This window comes from Dendrobates tinctorius, unplaced genomic scaffold (genome assembly GCF_039654945.1).
Source record: "Dendrobates tinctorius isolate UK_male_01 unplaced genomic scaffold, ASM3965494v1 ptg000127l, whole genome shotgun sequence".
NCBI lineage: Eukaryota > Metazoa > Chordata > Amphibia > Anura > Dendrobatidae > Dendrobates > Dendrobates tinctorius.
The window spans coordinates 10,578,276-10,598,673 of record NW_027361795.1 but is presented as its reverse complement, the minus strand read 5'-3'; the positions used below and the strand labels follow the sequence as shown (position 1 = coordinate 10,598,673).

The 20,398-nt window shown below is 48.0% G+C and overlaps 1 long non-coding RNA gene across 1 annotated transcript in view; it reads right to left on the bottom strand.

Annotated features, from left to right (window-relative positions):
- Window positions 1–12,236: 12,236 nt before the first annotated feature.
- Window positions 12,237–20,398, bottom strand: part of LOC141047410 (uncharacterized) — a 31,844-nt gene continuing 23,682 nt past the window's right edge. The window contains exons 2-3 of the long non-coding RNA XR_012219798.1: window positions 14,446–14,612; window positions 12,237–13,676 (exon numbers count right to left, since the gene is read on the bottom strand). This is a non-coding gene — a long non-coding RNA (uncharacterized lncRNA). The remainder of the gene's footprint in view (window positions 13,677–14,445; window positions 14,613–20,398) is intronic.

Below are 20,398 nucleotides of genomic sequence, written 5' to 3'. Positions count from 1 at the left end.
GGAACGGGACCAGTGTAGGCAGAGGTTTAGGTTGGCACCTTGTTTTTCTAGACCTCTGGAATCCCCCGATCGGGCGTCCGAGCGTCAGGGGGCTTCCCGTGAGGGATCTAGACTCCGGTCCGCTCGAGCTCCTGTGAGCTGTCATATTTGTAGGCAGGCCAGTCACCTAGCTAACCGGTGCCCACAGCAGCAGGGAGAACGCTCGCGCCTAATGGCCGTAGGAGGCGGCGCACTAAAGCCAGCGACGTTTTCCTCCAAGCTGTCCTTTAAGGGGACTCTTGGGTTTAATTCTTCCACTCTGGCGGTGGAGGTTTGCGTGGATTCCGGGGCGGAGGGCAATTTTATGTCGTCAGCCTTCGCCCAACGGCACTCTATACCTCTGGTTATGATGTCTACACCAGTCACCGTCAGAGTGGTAAACAGCACCACTCTACCCTCGCAGATAACTCACTAGACCGTCCCCTTGGTACTCTCTGTGGCTCCGTCTCATCAGGAGACGATATCCCTCCTCGTCATGCCCGAGGGTATTGACCAGGTACTTCTAGGGGTTCCCTGGCTGCGGTATCACTCCCCCCATATAGAGTGGTCCTCAGGGAGGATTATTGGGTGGAGTAAGTCATGTGAGGGTAGATGTCTGAGGGAGTGCGTTCAGGTTGCCTCCACCGAGGTTCCCGCTGATCTCTCCTCGCTCCCCAAACACTATCGGCAGTATGCAGACGTGTTCTCCAAAAAGGCGGCGGAGACCCTTCCACCGCATCGCCCCTATGACTGTCCTATTGACCTCTTGCCTGGTGCTGAGCCTCCCCGGGGTCGAGTCTATCCCCTATCTCTCCCGGAGACTGAGGTCATGTCTCAGTACATCAGGGAGAATCTGGCAAGAGGATTCATTAGGAAGTCAGTGTCACCAGCAGGGGCGGGATTCTTCTTCGTCCAGAAGAAGAGTGGGGAACTACGTCCTTGCATTGATTACAGGGGTCTTAACGCCATCACCGTTAAGAATAAATATCCACTGCCCCTGATATCAGAACTGTTTGATAGGCTACGAGGAGCGAGGGTATTTTCCAAACTTGATCTGCGGGGGGCTTACAACCTGATTCGCATCCGTGATGGGGATGAATGGAAGACGGCACTTAACACCAGGGACAGGCACTATGAATACCTGGTGATGCCCTTCGGGCTCTGTAATGCCCCGGCCGTCTTCCAGGACTTTGTGAACGATATCTTCCGGGATATGCTTACCACCTCGGTTGTAGTCTATCTGGATGATATCATCATCTACTCTCCAGATATTGACTCCCACCGGAGAGAAGTTTGCAAAGTTTTCGATTGCCTGCGGGCGAACTCCCTCTATGCCAAGTTGGAGAAGTGTGTGTTTGAGCAGGAGTCCTTGCCTTTCCTGGGCTATATCATCTCGGCCCAGGGATTGGCCATGGATCCTGCCAAGCTACAGGCGGTGATGGATTGGCAGGAACCTCATTCTCTCAAAGCGGTGCAGCGCTTTATGGGGTTCATAAATTATTATCGCCAATTCATCCCCCACTTCTCGACTTTGGTAGCACCCTTGGTAGCCCTCACCAAGAAGGGTGCAAATCCCAAGTTGTGGTCGGAACTGGTCTCCAAGGCCTTCTCCACCATTAAGTCCCATTTCGCTAGCGCTCCCATTCTACATCGCCCCGATGTAGACAAGCCCTTCATTCTGGAAGTGGATGCCTCTTCCGTCGGTGCTGGAGCAGTCCTGTTCCAGAAGGACACGCAAGGTCGGAAGCATCCATGCTTCTTTTTCTCCAAGACCTTCACACCGGCGGAGAGGAATTACGCCATCGGGGACAGGGAGTTGCTAGCGATGAAGTTGGCCTTCTCGGAGTGGAGACACCTCCTGGAGGGGGCTCGTCACCCTTTCCAGGTGTTCACCGACCACAAAAACTTGGTGTATTTACAAACAGCCCAGCGGCTAAACTCTCGCCAGGCTAGATGGTCCTTGTTCTTTTCCCGGTTCCATTTCACCCTCCACTTTCTCTCTGGGGAGAAGAACGTCCGGGCCGATGCTCTCTCCTGCTCCGTGGTGTCATCGGAGGAAGAGGAGGAGGAGCCTCGGCTGATCGTCCCATCCGAAAGCCTGAGGACTGTGGCTCCGGTTGCCCTTGAGTCTGTGCCTCCGGGCAAGACATTTGTCCCTGCCCTTCTGCGACCGGAGGTCCTCTCTTGGGCTCACTCGTCCAGAGTGGGTGGACATTTTGGGACAAAACGGACCTCCGACCTTTTGGCGAGGACGTACTGGTGGCCACATATGGCCCGTGACGTCAAGGACTATATTGAGGCATGCGTCTCTTGCGCCCGGAATAGGTCCTCTCGGAAGCAGCCTGCTGGGCTTCTTTTCCCTCTGCCGATAGCAGACAGGCCCTGGGAGATGGTCGGTATGGACTTTGTGGTGGGGCTACCCAAGTCCAGCGGCAGCACGGTCATTTGTGTTGTCACCGACCATTTCTCTAAGATGGTGCACCTGGTACCTCTCTCCCGGTTACCATCAGCGCGGGGCCTGGCAGTCTTGTTCATCAAGCACGATTTCAGCCTGCACGGCATGCCGGACAAGATTGTCAGTGACCGAGGTCCTCAGTTTGCGTCCCGGTTTTGGAGAGAGCTCTGTTCTCTACTCAGCATTGAGCTGAATCTCTCCTCGGCCTATCATCCCGAGACGAATGGGTTGGTAGAGAGAGCCAACCAGACCTTGATAACATATCTTCGACATTTTGTCTCAGCCAGGCAGGACGACTGGGCATCCTTGCTGCCGTGGGCAGAGTTCGCGTTGAACAATGCTGTGGCCGACTCTACCGGTCAAACCCCATTCCTCCTAAATTACGGTCAGCATCCGCGCGTTCCTGTGCCCATGCCTGTGTCTTCCACCGACTCCAGGGTGGCAGACTGGGCGGTGGAAGCACGTGACATTTGGGATCGCACCCAGGATGCTATCCGAGCTTCCAAGGAGAGAATGAGGATCTCCGCTGACGCACACCGGCGTCCTGCTCCAAGCTTCTTCCCTGGCGACATGGTATGGCTCTCTACCCGAAACATTAAACTGCGGGTTGAGTCGTCCAAGTTCGCGCCACGATACATTGGCCCATTCAAGGTCCTTGAGCGACTTAGCTCGGTGGTCTACCGTCTGGCTCTTCCCCCACATTTGGCCATCTCGGACGTCTTCCATGTGTCCCTCCTCAAACCAGTTCACATGGCCCGGTTTTCCGAGCCATCTGCCGGGTCATCAGACTTATCGTCTGACGAGTTTGAGGTTAATGCCATCGTGGGGCGCAAGTTTGTCCGTGGCAAAAAATTTTATTTGGTGGACTGGAAGGGTCATGGTCCCAAGGCTCGGACCTGGGAGCCGGTGGAAAACATTCACGCACCGCTCCTGATCGCGGCTTTTGAGCGCAGTGAGGCTCAGAGGGGAGGGGGGGTAATGTTAGGTGTCGGATTCCTGGCACTGCACAGCGGGAATCCAGAGCCAGACATCCTGCGGTCTCCCATTCCTCTCCGACCGCTTGGACTCCTGCTCAGCAATCTCGCCTGGCCAGGCATCCCCCTCTGACTCATTCTGTGAGCCCGGATGTTGCTGCCACCTCTGGTGCAGCAATGGTGACGCAACCTGCTTTGCAGGGAACTGCTCCCGAGGCTAAGTCCTCATGTCGTGCTACTAGGCATGCCCACAACTTGTCCTCTCAGTGGAGAGCAGGGGTCACATGTGCAGGTCCTATGTCGGATCTGATTGGTCCTTCCTATAGTACTGGAAGGTCCCGGAAGCGCATGGCTATAAAAAGCCCGCATGGCGGCTCGGCCATGCGCTAGTGTAGCATATTATGCTGTGTGTGTATGGTGATGGATGCATGGACTGGTGACTGACTCATTTGAAACCCCTTCTCTCGGTTATTACGAATGGTGACAGATTGTTGGGTAGTCAGCTCCAGGTTGTGGCCAGCTACACGCCACTGTGCCTCCTGCACGACACACTAGCGTCCGACGGTGCTCGGTCGTTCCGGCGCCTTCGCTCAGCAGCGATAGTTATTGCCGCGCTGCGGTTGCAGCGTTCTTGGCGTCTGCGTTGCAGCGTCATTCGCTGGGTATCCTGTGAAGTAAACAGGGCCAGTGTCCTCATACAACTCTGTTGTTTTAGCGACTCTGTGTGTGAACAGAGCCGTACTTAGCGTTCGGGTGACGTTAACCTGAGCGCAGTACCTCACCTTTCGGTGCATCCGCCATTACTCAGCAGCGGTCTTGTCACCTACCGCACGGTGGACCCCGGACGGCGAACGCACCTCCTATTATTTATATCTGGTGCGTTCCGCCGACCCTAACACTGCATACTCGCTCTTCTTCACATTCTTGAATGCTGTTTGGCTGGCCCCCTCTTTCCAAGCCAACAGATTCAGAGAACAGAAGTAGAGACTGTGATGGCTCCTGTCCAGGGCTCTCTGACTGCCTGGGCACTTTGGCAGGTGGGGAAGAGACAGATGGTTGCTCTTCAGTGCTCTGGCCCTAAGAGGACGTGGAAGTCATTGAAGTCGATGCGTTAGCTGCCATCCATCTGACAACGGCTTCAATTTGTTCCTCCCGCAGCAGTGGGGTACAGCGAGGTCCTACTTAGCTGCGCATAAAGAACTGTTGCCTGGTAAAACTGGGGGATGCTGACTCACTGGTGCCCGCAGCAGGCACAGAATCCCCACGTCCTCTCCCTGCAGAATCCCCATGTCCTCTCCCTGCTGAAATTCCACGCCCACGCGCCTTACTCCCTGCCTTCTTCATCTTGGTAGACTGATAAAGATAGGCAGAAAAGTACAAAGGGGGGGGCTTAGTGTGCTTATTCCTGAACAGCTGCTAACAGGTATAAGAAACACTAATTTTATAAAGTGTGTGTGTGGACTACACTTGACTATGAGCTAATGTGGCCTACACAACTGTCAAATGGAGTGTTTGGTGAACTTTATTTATTTATTTATTTTTTTTTTCAAAAAACAAAAAGGATGTGACCAAAGATTTGAAAGCGATAGTATCACAAACTTTTTGGAGCTATTACAATGCAGGAAGGTAACCTACAATGCAAAAGATGAGGCTCCAAAAAAATAGGGTAATACTAATCTGGCTGCAGCTGAAGGGCACAAACCAGAAAAAAGGCTCCTCTATCTACTCCTATATAGTGTTTGCAACCAACCAATGTAGATGGATACGGATGGATGCACACTAATAGGAGAAAGAAAAATGAACTGCAATAAAAGAAAAATATGTGTGAGGCAGTGACGCACGCTTAGCGGCCTACAACCAGACGTAGCTGTAGGACACACTACAGCATGAGCTGCACTCACACACAGAGACCTCACAGACAGCCATGAACAGTGCAGATAAGTGGGCACTAACACTGAAAGGCTGCAGAAAGGCTCCGCTGTCTACTCCTATAGTGTTTGCAACCAACGTATATGGATACGGATGGATGCACACTAATAGGAGAATGAAAAATGAGCTGCAATAAAAGAAAAATATGTGTGAGGCAGTGACGCACGCTGAGCGGCCTACAACCAGACGTAGCTGTAGGACACACTACAGCGTGAGCTGAACTCACACACAGAGACCTCTAAGACAGCTGTGAACACTGCTGCAAAGCAAAAGAAAGCTACAGTGGTTTTTTATGTGGCCTGGGTAAAGCACAATATGATTTTGAAAATCGCTATCTCTAACTGTCCCTCAGAGTCTTGAACAGCAGCCTGTCCCTAACTGAATTCACAGCAGAGTGAACCCGAAATGGCGGCGGCTTTTATAGTGCATTATGACATCATTTCAGCAGCCAATCACAGCCATGCCATTAGTTAACATGCCTACATGCCTAACAGGATGTGCCCACACTTCTGAGGATTGTCATTGGCTGAATCAAATCAAACTGGCTCATAGCATTATGGGAACTTCCGATTCCAGTATTCGATATGCTAAAAGTATCGGAACTCAGTATCGGAATTCCAATACAGTGAATATCGGCAGATGGCCGATACTTGCGGTATCGGAATGCTCAACACTAGTCAGAACATCAGTCCGATTGGGTGGAACATCTGCCATTAACTGAGTTTGCCCTAAATAATCGATACCAGGACTCCATTAAGACTACCCCCTTTTTCTGCAACCATGGACTGCATCTGCGCTTTGGTTCATTCTCAGCCAGGATGTCGGAGCTCCCTGGGGTAGAGAAAAATATACGTCGCTTAAAAACGATTTGGTCTGAGGTAAACTCAAACTTGAAAGGGGCCCAGGTTAGACAGGCTTCGGCTGCGAACAGACGGCGATCTAAGGGGCCGCACCTGGGAGTTGGAGACAAGGTTTGGCTCTCTACCAAAAACATCAAGCTTAAAGTGCCGTCTGCCAAACTGGGTCCCAGATTTATTGGCCCATACGAAATTATATAGGTGATTAACCCGGTAGCCTTCCGTTTAAAACTTCCTCAGTCATTTAAGTTGCCCAACGTGTTCCACAAGTCTCTCCTCAAGCTGTATCTCTCCCCAATTCACCCTGTCCAGTCCCCTCCTCCTCCTGTTTCGGTCAGGGGTACCTTGGAGTATGAAGTCCAGGGTATCCTTGACTCCCGCCTTGTGAGAGGCTCCGTACAGTATCTTGTACACTGGAAGGGCTACGGCCCGGAGGAAAGGTCCTGGGTCTCCGCGAGGAACATCCATGCCAAAGCATTAATTAGGAGATTTCATCTCCTTCACCCTGACAAACCGGGTTTTGAGGGTCCGGAGGCCCCTCTTAGAGGGGGGGTACTGTCATGTCGCCGTCAGACTCGGGGCCTGCTGTCCCAGACTCAGCCACTAGGAGGCACCGGACTGTCACATCGCCGTCAGTCTCGGGGCCTGCTTTCCGGCCTCGGCCACCAGGAGGCGCCGGACGGTCACATCGCCGTCAGACTCGGGGCCTGCTGTTCCTGCCTCGGCCACTGAGAGGTGCCGTGGTTCGCCCCCGAGTGATGGCGGCGACAGAGAAGGGGCTCCTGCGCAGGCATCTGATGGACGCAGGCTCCGCTCCTCTGTCAGTCATGAAGGGGTTGGTGCATCACCATCTGGCCTGGGCCTGGGGGTGGTCCTGATGACATCATCAGTCTGGGAGCCTGTGAGGGATGACCTGATCCCTCAAATACCTTGGGACTGGTCTTGCAAGCCGCCGGATATATTCTTGGTTCCCCTATGTGCTACTGTGTGATTTGCTATTGTTTGACTCTGACCTCAGCCTGGATTACTGACCCCTCTACTGCCTGACGATTTTGTACCTCTGCTATTCTCCCGGTTTGTGACCTTGGCCTTGATATTCGACTCTGCTACTGCCTGCCGGTTTTGTACCTTGCCGCCCTCTCGTTTTGTGACCTTGGCCTGGACTGTCGACTCTGCCACTGCCTGCCATTTCTGTACCTCCGCTGCTCTCCCGGTTTCTGACTACGTTTTTGGTTCCCTGCCTTCTTCCCTATTGGCGACCGTCCTGCTCTGGCGCACAGCTCCACCAGACAGCCACCCCCTGGGCCTTTCTACAATTCCTGATCCCTGTATATGGGTTAAGGGTCTCGGAGTGCTGTCCCAACTGCAGTCCAGATCCGCGGACGGACGTCACACCGACCCTTGGGAAATTTACACCCGGGCATTAACTCAATTGCACAGTCATAACTCCTACGAGGAGGCAAAGACGCAGATTTACTCTCACTAAATACATCAAAAAAATCAGCCAAATAATCAGGAATTTCATGAGACTGGGGAGTGGTGGAGAAAACAGGAGTGTCACTAAGAACACATTGACAACCCCAACTCACCACAGACACAGATTTCCAGTCCAAAAGAGCGTGGAAGCGCTCGAGTAGCGTGAAACGGCCGTAGTCAGCCATTTGACACACTCTCCTTCACATCTCCGACGTGACATGTAATTCAGTGTCAATAAACATTCATCATTATCCCGCAGAGTGCGACCTTTTTCTCTTGGAAACTACATTCGTCTTGCTACGAGGTCAAGCACCCGGGAGTCCTGGATGTGAGCTCTCCGCCTGCTGCCAGCCACGGACCTTAGCACGGTAACAGCGGTGCCGTCCGCTTTCTTGCATTGACAGGATTATGAGTTTGCAACCAGGAAAAACCCAGAACAATAGTATCATGAAAATTGTGCAACACCAAAAATGTTCGATTTTCTTGGTGGTCCGGGGAGACCCGCATTATTACCTGGGTCCAAAACTGGGGTTTATTCTCCGCCAAAGGAGTAGCATCAATACCCCTCAAAGGGATAGGAGTCCGCAGGGGTATCATGGGAAAACCACAACATTTAGCAAAGTCTAAATCCATCAGATTCAAAGCTGCTCCTGAATCTACAAAAGCCTTAGCGGAAAATGTAGACAAGGAGCAGATCACAGTAATTGCCAAAAGGAACTTAGGTTGTACACTGCCCACAGCAAATGTGTGCACAAAACGTTTTGCTCATTTAGGGCAGACAGAAATAGTATGAGAGGCATCTCCACAGAAAAAAACATAGCTTATTACGCCTTCTAAACTCCTGACGTTGCGCCCTAGACAAGCCCCTATCACATTGCATGGGTTCAGACATTCGTTCAAAAGGCGGCAACGCCTCTCGTGTAGTTTTACGTTCGCGTAAACGCCGATTGACTTGAATGGCTAATGACATAGAATCATCAAGACCAGAAGGAACAGTGTTATGATTGAGACACCGTAGGAGGCAAAAATAGAAATGCTAGCTAAGTCCAGAAAACCAGAGAAGTTGGCAGCTATCGGATTGCAGACCCCTGAACCTATCAACACAACTAGCAGTAGCCGTGGGGGGCTCCTACAATGCCCTAGGCCCCTCGATCACAGCCGAAGGACTACATAGCCTAAAGACAGAAAGGGAAATCTAAACTGCCCCAGAGCAGACCCCAAAGCAAAAGGCAGCCCCCCACATATAATGACGGTGAAGCAAGAAGAAAGAACAAAACACAGACTGAAAGACAGACTGAGCAAAGATGGGGCCCACGCTAGCTTAGATAGGAAAGGACAGGAAGGCTGCTGTCTGCAATCCGTGAAAAACCCTATGAAAATAAAATAAGAGCCAACAAACTGACAGTAAAAAGGCCCTGAAGACGCTAGGCTTCAAAAAAGCTATGTCAGTACTCAGGAATATTCTGAAGACAGAGCAACAGGCAAAAGGAGATTCAGCTCACCCCAGCAGGGAATGGCAGAATCCAGAAAAGCAAGGAAAACAAAACACTAATGCAAAAAGGCAAAGCAGAAATCTTAGCTTTAGATGAGCAGGAATCAGACTGGTTTCCTAGAAGTCCACAGAGAAATCACCCACAGGCCAGAAGGGCGTCGGCAGCCTTATATCCAGTCATAAACTCCACTCAGCCAGTCATCATTATCAGCCCCAGGTGTTTGACAATCAGGCTCACTACCTTTCTTCACCAGAAGAGGGAGTTCCTCGGGCCTCAGTAGTGAAGGGGAAAATGAACTCACAACAGAACAGGAAACATCTTTTACGGTTTCTGCCAAACCCTTCAGAAAGAGCGCTGCTAGGGCGTCGTCATTCCATTTAGTAAGGACCACCCACTTTTGGAATTTTTGACAGTATAAGGCTAGTTTCACATTAGCGTTTATGGCCGCAGCGTCGGGCTGCGCACGGCTGCCGCTAAGCCCTGCCCCCTGCCGCGCCTCTGCCGGTAGTGCCGCCTACGGACGCATGACGCTGCATGCGTCCCCTATCTTTAGCACTGGGGACACAGGCCGTGCGCAGTATGCATTTGGCGGCGCATGCGTTCTTTTGACGCTGCGCCGAGCGCACCAAATTGCAACCAAAAAACACATCAGGAGTAGGGATCTTTGGTTCAGCAGCATGTGAATGAGCGAGATAGGCGGAAATTCCCTGTACTTCAGCAGTGTGCTGCTCCACACGATCAGACAATTGCTTAATCTCCATTAAGAAAAAAAAAAATGCTCCCACGGCCCCAGAGAAAAAGAGGAAAAAATATACAAAAAAAAAATTCTGATACTTTTTTTTTTTTACAATTCTTTCCTGCTTTCGAGTACCCTAGAATCTGCGCTATGGCTGGTGATTCTGTTATGAATGGGTCACCGAGGAGAAAAAAAACCCAAAACAAGCTAAGCCACAGAAAACCAGAGAAGTTGGTAACTATGCAGATTGCAGATCCCTGACCTTACCACACAACTAGCAGTAGCCATGGAGCATGCCTACGATGTTCCTAGATGCCTCGTCATGGCCGGAGGACTACATAAGCCTAAAGCAAGAAAAGGGAAAACTAACTGCCCCAGAGCAGACCCCAAAGGAATAGATAGCCCCCACACATGTACTGTATTGACGGTGAAACAAAATGAAGGCACAAACACAGGCAGGAAAATAGGCTGAGCAAATGATGGGGCCCAAACTAACTAGACAGGAAAGGAAAGGCAAGTCACTGTCTGCAACCTGCAAAAAACCCTACAAAAATAATGTCCAACACTTCTGATAGCAAAATTAACCCTGAAGTCACTAGACTTCTCCCAATATATCAGCACTCTGGAATTTTCTGAGACAGAGCAAAAAGAGACCGAACTAGTAAGGGACAAAAAGCCAATTGGCAAAATACTGATAAATAAGAGTGGAAGTTCGGCTCAGCCCCCAGCCGGGGCTGGAAGACCACACAAAAAACTGAATAGACCAACAAAATCAAGTGTGAACATTAGCAGAAAAACATAGCTTTAGATGACTGGAGCAGAGCTGAAAACCAAGAGCTGACAAGCCAGAAGGAATCACCAGCAACTGAATAGGGCATCAGTTGTCTTAAATCCAATCTGAGAATCCTGAGATCCAATCATCATCCCCATCCTCAGGTGGCAGATCTCTACCGATCAAACCAGCCGCACCACCTCCCGACACCACCAGAGGGAGTTCAGAAGGGGAACCCGAGAATGAACTCACAACAACCACCTATGTGCAGCTGTCCAGAAACAGAGTCCCGAAAATGAGTCCAGCTTCTACCAAAAAGTCCAGCATGCTTGAGTCCAACTTTTCCGCCAAAAAGTCCTGCATGCTTGAGTCCAGCTTTCAGCAACCAAGTCCAGCATGCTGAGTGCAACTCTACACCATAGTCGCCACTCCACCAAGCCAATGCAAGCACTTCCTGCTGACACCATAACTGCGACTCCACCACGCCATGCCAGCCGTTCTTGCAGACACCATAGTTGAACTCCACCAATCCATGCCAGCACTACTTGCAGACACCATAGCTGCTACTCGAGGGCTCTGACTGAGCTGCCCGTGACTCTCCTTCAGCTCCCTCTTTCACCCAGGCTTTCTTGCAAATGAAGACCTATCACCAACAGTGATTACCACACCTGATACTCTCTTATAGAGCTACCACACCTGTTACATAAGTAAGTGCACAAACTAAGGTAACCAAAGTGCAATGCTGCTCACCACCACCGGGGCAAAGTTAGAACAAACAACACCACAGTGCAATAATCCTAATGGCCACCGGGGGGGCAAACCCACACTTTGGCACACAGCCAAAGGAAAAAAAAAAAGTTGCTTTGTGCATTTAAACTGTCAGATCCACTTCAGATCATGACATCTTCAATCTCCAGGTTGTCCAAATTAAAAGTCAGATAATTAGATTTATTTTTGTTGATCTTAAAATAGGAGGCCCTAGTAAAGAGCTCCAATTCCAAAGTCAATGCAGCAATGGATTTTCTAGGATCGAGTAGAGTCAAAAACAGGTCATCCGCAAATAAACCAATTTCATACCTGCTCCGGCAGGTCCCGTTCCCAGTGATGCATTGCGGCAATGACCTTTGATGATGTCGCGGTCTCGCGAGACGGCTACAGCATCGCGAGACGTGACTTCAGCAAAGGTCATCGCAATGCATTACTGGGAACGGGAGTTGCCGCGTGTATCGCTGAAGCCTGGGGACGCTGCGCGGGATGTCGGAAGGTGAATATAACACAATTTTTTATTTTAATTCTATTTTTTACAGGGATATGGTACCCACAGCCTGGAGGAGAGTCTCCTCTCCTCCAGACCGTGGGTACCATCCGCAAATGTTCTGTTTACTTTTCACATGGTGGGCACAACCACATGCGGAAAGTAAGCAGAACAATGCATTCCTACGTGGACGGAATTGCCCAACTATGGGTACATTCCGTAATGATTAATTAACGCTAAATGACAAATAAACCATTAATTGGCACAAGTACAAAGTATAAATATTTGTATTTTTACTGAAATTCGTATTACATACAATAATATATAGTAGCCTCAAAATATCAAAAAAATCGCTGGCAGCCTAGGACAAAAAAACAGTTCCGTGTTCACTATATAAAAACATTAAACCAGTGCATAAATGGATTGCCCATTCAATCAAGAAATGATACCGCTAAGAAATCCATATAATATACAATGCCACAATGGAAATTCATATCCTAAGCATAGTGCCTGAATCCCTACACTGCGGACAAGGTCTTATCCATGTGGTGGGCAATAAACCATAGAAGCGCTACTGAAATATAATTGAATAGTACCTGAATGTGTGTCCAAGTTGTCACTGCGACCTACCCCGACGCGCGTTTCGCCTGTTCTTCTTCCGGGGGCGTGTCTACAAGGAGGCTGGATGTCCTTATAAATAACCGGTGACCAATCACGTAAAGGTAGCGGCCCACATGTTAATTGACGTGGCGTGTGTCAGTGTAAAGCCAGGAAAACAGCGGCGCATCCGGCGCCGAGACCACACCTCATGGAGCCACCCACCTCCGGACAATGGACCGCCGACAACCGGGCGGAAGTACAGCGATACCATCTTGGTGCTGGGACTGGGAGACTCAGGGCGATCCAGGCAGCGCATGCGCACAAAACTGGCACTGAAAGTGCTTTGGTGCCTAGTGAGCTGTAATATTATAAAAAGTGCCTCGTGCATAAATTAAAATAAGCTAAGCTAAACTTCACATGCAAATATTAAAAGAAGCTTAGGGCTCAAAATGTAATGTTTTTTGAACTGTTTCTTTGTGTATTAATTCAGGCAAATATATACCCATCTAAAATTGCGTGAATACCGCATATCAATGTGAATGAGGTGAATATATTAAGTGCAAAGCTGTAATATTTAACCCAAAGAAATAATACTCATATCATAGGATAACACCATATTACCCATAAACTGCTGTAAAGGTCCTAACTAGTAATCTACCCACATACCAATCCTGTATTATCTTTGAAGCACCGCATACAGAATACCTAGACCAGAATGATGTCCAGATCATTAACATACCTTGAAGATACTTAGACTACGGCAATAAAATACTGCCCTCATGCACTGTCTGGACTAATACCAAACTTCATGAAATATATAAAACAAGTCCTATTAGAGCAAACTAGTAGATTAGTCACTATAATTGAAGCAACTTCCAGGAGAGGCAGTTCGATTCAAATCTTCACCAAGATGTTCAAATCACGAAGGATCTTCAAAGGAGAGTCCAGGGACACCAACGGGCACCAGATATTAAAATATCCTAGGATCATCAGAAAGGAGTCCAGGAACACCAACAGACACCGGCTGTAAATGATCCAAAGCAACATAGGGTCTTCAAAAGGGTCCAAGGATACCAACGGACACCGGATGATAAGGACAGTAAGGACAATCCTACATAAATAACAAAATAAAATCAATGCAAAATACAAATAATGAAAACAGTAAAACCAGAACCCCCAATAAAACCCTAACGAATAAAGAATATGTAACAAAACCGATTACAGCTGCCAGGGATTTTTTGATATTTTGAGGCTACTATATGTTATTGTATGTAATACGAATTTCAGTAAAAATAAAAATATTTATACTTTGTACTTCGCATTCCTTGTGCCATTTAATGGTTTATTTGGCATTTAGTGTAAATTAATGAGCATGCTGCGGATTTTTCCGCGATGCGATTCCGCTGCGAGAAAATCAGCAGCATTAGCACAGCATTGCGTAATCCCATAGGATTGCATGGGATGCTGTTTTTTTGCGTTTTCGTGGCAAAATTGTGAGGTAAAAAACACAGCAAAAACGCAAAAAAACCTGAACGTGTGAACGCAGCCATACAGGGAGAAATTAAACTACCTTTAAAATAAAAAAGCTATTAAAAGTTTGCTTGGGTTGATACAAATTTTTAGGTACAAATGGCATACTTATTACCTATTTATTCATCTTTTTTAAGCATGCATCACTGCACCATAGATGTATGGCTTAAAAAATACAGCAATTTTTTTAGTATACTATACACACAATGTGTTCACTAGTTTAGACCTTTACTCTTCCAGTGAATTTAATGCCAATTACTGGTGACATGCAGCATGGCATCAGGAGGTAGGTGTATACCTGTATATACAGTACAAGCGTAAAGCATATAAGCAATATATACTGTACCTACATGTAGACACCAGCTTTTGTAGAACAACTCCTGTTGTATAAATGGCTTGGAAAATCCCATCCAGGTTTACTCTCTGGGTTACCTCTCGGATGAGGAAGGAAACCATGTCCTTTGATCACAGCTTTTTATGGACACAAAGAAAACTGATCTCTACTTTCTTCTTTACACTGCAAGAAACGGGCAGAAAGATTCTCTGAATGCTTCAAAAAGGAATGTCCAGCTCCAAGGTTAAAATCCAAATAATTTCTTTATTGTAGATCCATTAAAATATTCATGACTCAGATTCTGAGTTTAAGAACACCCAGTTCTTAAAATTTTATAGGCCACGCCACTGACCACACCCATTTCACAACTAGGCACACCCATATCCACGCCCCCAACAACACCCATTTAGCGCTACTGATCACACTGGGTCTCCCAGCACGACAATGACCCAAAACATACAGCCAAGGCTACAAAATAGTAGCTCAAAAAGAAGCACATTAAGGTCATGGAGTGGTCTAGTCAGTCTCCAGACATTAATCCCATTGAAAATTTATGGAGGGAGCTGAAGCTCCGAGTTGCCAAGCGACAGCCTCAAAATTGTAATGATTTAGAGATGATCTGCAAAGAGGAGTGGACCAAAATACTTCCTGACATGTGTGCAAACCTCATCATCATCAACTACAAAAAAAACCTCTGACTGCTGTGCTTGTCAACAAGAGTTTTGCCATCAATTATTAAGCCTTATTTACTAGAGGGATCAAATACTTTCTCTCTTCAAAATGCAAATGCATTTACATAACTTAGATAATGTGATTTTCTGGAGTTTATTTTTGATATTCTATCACTCACTGTTAAAATTAACCTACTCTTAAAATTATAGACTGATCATGTCTTTGTCGGTGGGCAAATTTACAAAATCAGCAAGGGATCAAATAATTACGATATTTCTTTCACGTACGTTGATGTGAGTGCACCCTTAGGCTATGACCGCTAGAGTCACGCAAGACTACATCATCACAGGATCTTGCCGCAAGGCATTACTGGGAACGCTGAGGCCCGGGAATGCAGCGCGGGACGTCGGAAGGTAAATATACCCCGATTTTTTATTTGTTATTCTTTTTTTTTTACAGGGGTATGGTACCCAGGGCCTGGAGGACAGTCTCCTCTCTTCCACACCGTGGGTACCAACCGCACATGAGACGCTTAACTTCCCGCATGGTGGGCATAGCCACATGCGGGAAGTAAGCGATTCTCATGCATTCCTATGGGTGCGGAATCGCGGCAATTCTTTGCGATTCCGCACAAAAGAATGATCATGCTGCGATTTTTTCCGCAATGCGATTCCGCCGCGGAAAAAAGCGCAGCATTAGCACAGCATGTGTGGAATGCCATAGGAATGCATGAGGTGCGTCATGTACAAGATTTTTAAACGTTTTCGCAGCGTTTTCGTGCCGAAAATCGCGGCAAAAACGCTTAAAAATCGCATCGTGGGCACACAGCCTGAAAGGGGTTGTCCACTACTCAGATAACCCCTTATCAATTAGCCCCTTTACCCCAATAGTGGTTTGCATGTCAATGGCCATGCCAATTTTTACAATTCTGACCACTGTGCCTTAAGCCCTTTACCCCCAAGGGTGGTTTGCACGTTCATGACCGGGCCTATTTTTACAATTCTGACCACTGTCTCTTTATGAGGTTATAACTCTGGAACGCTTCAACAGATCTAGGCGATTCTGAGACTGTTTTCTTGTGACATATTGTACTTCACTTCTAACATTTTTTTGCTATAACTTGCGTTTATTTACGAAAAAAACAGAAATATGGTGAAAATTTTGAAAATTTTACAATTTTCAAACTTTGAATTTTTATGCCCTTAAAACAGAGAAATATGTGACACAAAATAGTTACTAAATAACATTTCCCACATGTCTACTTTACATCAGCACAATTTGGGAACCAACATTTCTTTTTGTTAGGAAGTTATAAGGGTTAAAAGTTGACCAGTGATTTCTCATTTTTACAACAAAACTTACAAAACCATTTTTTTAGGGACCACCTCACATTTTAAGTCACTTTGAGGGGTCTATATGGCAGAAAATACCCAAAAGTGACACCATTCTAAAAACTGCACCCCTCAAGCTACTCAAAACTACATTCAAGATTATTAATTCTTCAGGTGCTTCACAGGAGCATAAGCAAAGTGGAAGGAAAAAATAAGCATTTAACTTTTTAGTCACAAAAATGATATTTTAGCAACAATTTTTTTTCTTTTCCCAAGGGTAACAGGAGAAATTGGACCCCAAAAGTTGTTGTCCAATTTGTCCTGAATAAGCTGATACCAAATATGTGGGGGGGAACCACTGTTTGGGCACATGGCAGGGCTCAGAAGGGAAGGAGCGCCGTTTGACTTTTTCAACCTAAAATTGGCTGGAATTGAGATCGGACGCCATGTCGCGTTTGACGAGCGCCTGATGTGCCTAAACAGAGGAAACCCCCCAAAAGTGACCCCATTTTGGAAACTAGACCCCCTAAGGAACTTATCAAGATGTGTGGTGAGCACTTTAAACCCCCAAGGGCTTCACAGAAGTTCATTAAACCCCCAAGGGCTTCACAGAAGTTAATAACGCCTGGGCGTGAAAATAAAAAATCATTTTTTTCACAAACATGATCATTTAGTCCCCAATATTTTGTTTTTCCAAACGTAACAGGAGAAATTGGACCCCAAAAGGTGTTGTCCAATTTGTCCTGAGTACGCTGATACCTATTATGTGGGGGGGGAACCACTGTTTGGGCACATAGCAGGGCTCAGAAGGGAAGGAGCGCCGTTTGACTTTTTCAACCTAAAATTGGCTGGAATTGCATTCGGATGCCATGTTGCGTTTGATGAGCGCCTGATATGCCTAAACAGTGGAAACCCCCCACAAGTGACCCCATTTTGGAAACTAGACCCCCTAAGGAACTTATCTAGGTGTGTGGTGAGCACTTTGAACCCCAAAGTGTTTTGCTAAAGTTTATAATGACCAGGCGTGAAAAAAAAATAATAACTTTTTTCCACAAAAATGATTTCTTAGTCCCCAATTTTTAATTTTCCCAAGGGTAAAAGGAGAAATTGGACCCCAAAAGTTGTTGTCCAATTTGTCTTGAGTACGCTGATACCCCACATGTGGGAGAAAACTACTGTTTGGGCACACGTCGGGGCTCGAAAGGGAAGTAATGACGTTTTGGAATGCAGACTTTGATGGACTGGTCTGCGGGCATCATGTTCCGTTTGCAGAGCCCCTGACAGTGGCGTAGCGTGAGGTGGGCAGGGGGGCAGTCCGCCCCAGGCGGCACATGTGTGGGGGTGGCGCAGCAGCAGCAATTTCTCTCTGTGGGAGAAGCGCGGAGGCAGTGAGGCACAGTGCAGTGCAGCGGCGGGCAGGGAGCAATCACAGCAGCTCCGCTGCCTACAAGCGGGAATGGCAGGAGCGGAGCTGCAAGGGTCCATCCTGCTTCCTACCCGGAGGACGCGCTTCCTGTCCAGAGGCTGCGCTTCCTGTTTGACACAGAAGCGCCGCTGAATGACGTCATCATTCAGCGGCCGCTGCTGTGTGAGCGAGGAAGTGCGGGCGATGCTGCGGACAGGTGAGAGGATAGAGGTGGTGTCTGTGTGTATGTCTGTCTGTGTGTATGTGTGTGTGTGTGTGTCTGTATGTATGTCTGTGTGTGTATGTGTGTGTGTGTGTGTGTGTCTGTGTGTGTGTAGGTTAGCCTTGCCATGGAGGAGATGGGGACATGAGAAGACTGTGATGGGGAGAGAGAAGGCCATAATGCCTGGGCCTGGGGTGATGGGAGAAGGCCATGAGGGGGTAATGGGAGAAGGCCATGATGGGGGTGATGCAGAGAAGGCAATGATGGGAGTGATGGATCAAGCAATGATGGGAGTGATGGGGAGAAGGCAGTGATGGGGTGAAGGAGAAGGCAATGATGGGAGTGATGGAGCAGGCAATGATGGGGGTGATGAAGCAGACAATGATGGGAGTGATGGGGTGATGGAGCAGGCAATGATGGGAGTCATGGGGAGAAGGCAGTGATGGGGTGATGGAGAAGGCAATGATGGGAGTCATGGGGAGAAGGCAGTGATGGGGTGATGGAGAAGGCAATGATGGGAGTGATGGAACAGGCAATGATGGGGGTGATGGAGCAGACAATGATGGGAGTGATGGGGTGATGGAGCAGGCAATGATGGGAGTGATGGATCAAGCAATGATGGGAGTGATGGGGAGAAGGCAGTGATGGGGTGAAGGAGAAGGCAATGATGGGAGTGATGGAACAGGCAATGATGGGGGTGATGGAGCAGACAATGATGGGAGTGATGGGGTGATGGAGCAGGCAATGATGGGAGTCATGGGGAGAAGGCAATGATGGGGTGATGGAGAAGGCAATGATGGGAGTCATGGGGAGAAGGCAGTGATGGGGTGATGGAGAAGGCAATGATGGGAGTGATGGGGAGAAGACAATGATGTGGTGATGGAGAAGGCAATGATGGGAGTGATGGGGAGAAGACAATGATGGGGTGATGGAGCAGGCAATGATGGGAGTGATGGGGAGAAGGCAGTGATGGGGTGAAGGAGAAGGCAATGATGGGAGTGATGGAGCAGGCAATGATGGGGGTGATGGAGCAGACAATGATAGGAGTGATGGGGTGATGGAGCAGGCAATGATGGGAGTGATGGGGTGATGGAGAAGGCAATGATGGGAGTGATGGGGAGAAGACAATGATGGGGTGATGGAGCAGGCAATGATGGGAGGGATGGGGAGAAGACAATGATGGGGTGATGGAGAGGGCAATGATGGGGTGGTGGGGGGAAAATAAATGATGATGGGGTGGTGGGGGAGAATGCAATGACGGTGGTGGTGGAAAGGGCAATAAATGGGGGTGGTGGAGGAGGAAATGATGGAGGTGGTGGAATGGGCAATGATGGGAGTGGTGGGTGAGAAAGCAAAGATATTGGTGGGGGAGAAGAAAATGATGGAGGTGGTGAAGAGGGCAATGATGGGGTGGGGGAAAGGACAATAATGGGATGTGAGGGGAGGAGGACAATGAGGGGTGTGGGGGATTGGGATGGGAGGAAGGGGGACTTATAATGGCCTTAGGAACAGGGGAAGGTGGAGGAAGACATTATCGTTTATTATGTCTAACACAGTCCCTTAGTATATAGTGTACTCACTATGTCTAACACAGTCCCTTAGTATATAGTGTACTCACTAATTCTGTATAACACCATCCTTAGTTACATAGTTTCCTCTTTTATTATGTATAACACCATCCCTTATTACGTACCATCCTCTCTAGTTATATATGATGCCGTCCCTTATTATATAGCTTCCTCTGCTGTTATGTATAGTGCTGTCTCTTACATAGTGTATTCTTGTTAATTTTGTTATTTACAGCGCCCTCTTTTATTACATAGTCCCCTCTCTTTTTAGATATAAAATGACTGCTGATCGAGGAGCCGGTGACCAAACTACCAGTCCATCAGCTCCTCCATTAGAAAGGAAGCTTTCCCATGCTCCATCAGCCATCATTGCATTATACAGCTAACAAGACAGGACGGTATGTAAAAAAAAACAGGGCTCTATATAATCCAATATGTAAGGTCTGTGACATTATTAAAAATTATTATTAAAAAAGCCATTAGGTCTTCATCCAGCATCATCAAGCTAATACATACATATATATATATATATATAGAGAGAGAGAGAGAGAGAGAGAACTGCAAGAAGATGAAAGTCTAGAAATAATAACAGCAGAGTTAGTAGCAGACTAAAAATTAGATCTTTGAGTGTAGTGTGGGCTCTTTGGATGCTTCCGGATTAATAACGACCAAAGGGGCGGCAAATTTTTCGACCACCCCAGGCGCCACAAACAGTTGCTACGCCACCGGCCCCTGATGTGCCTAAACAGTGGAAACCTCCCACAAGTGAC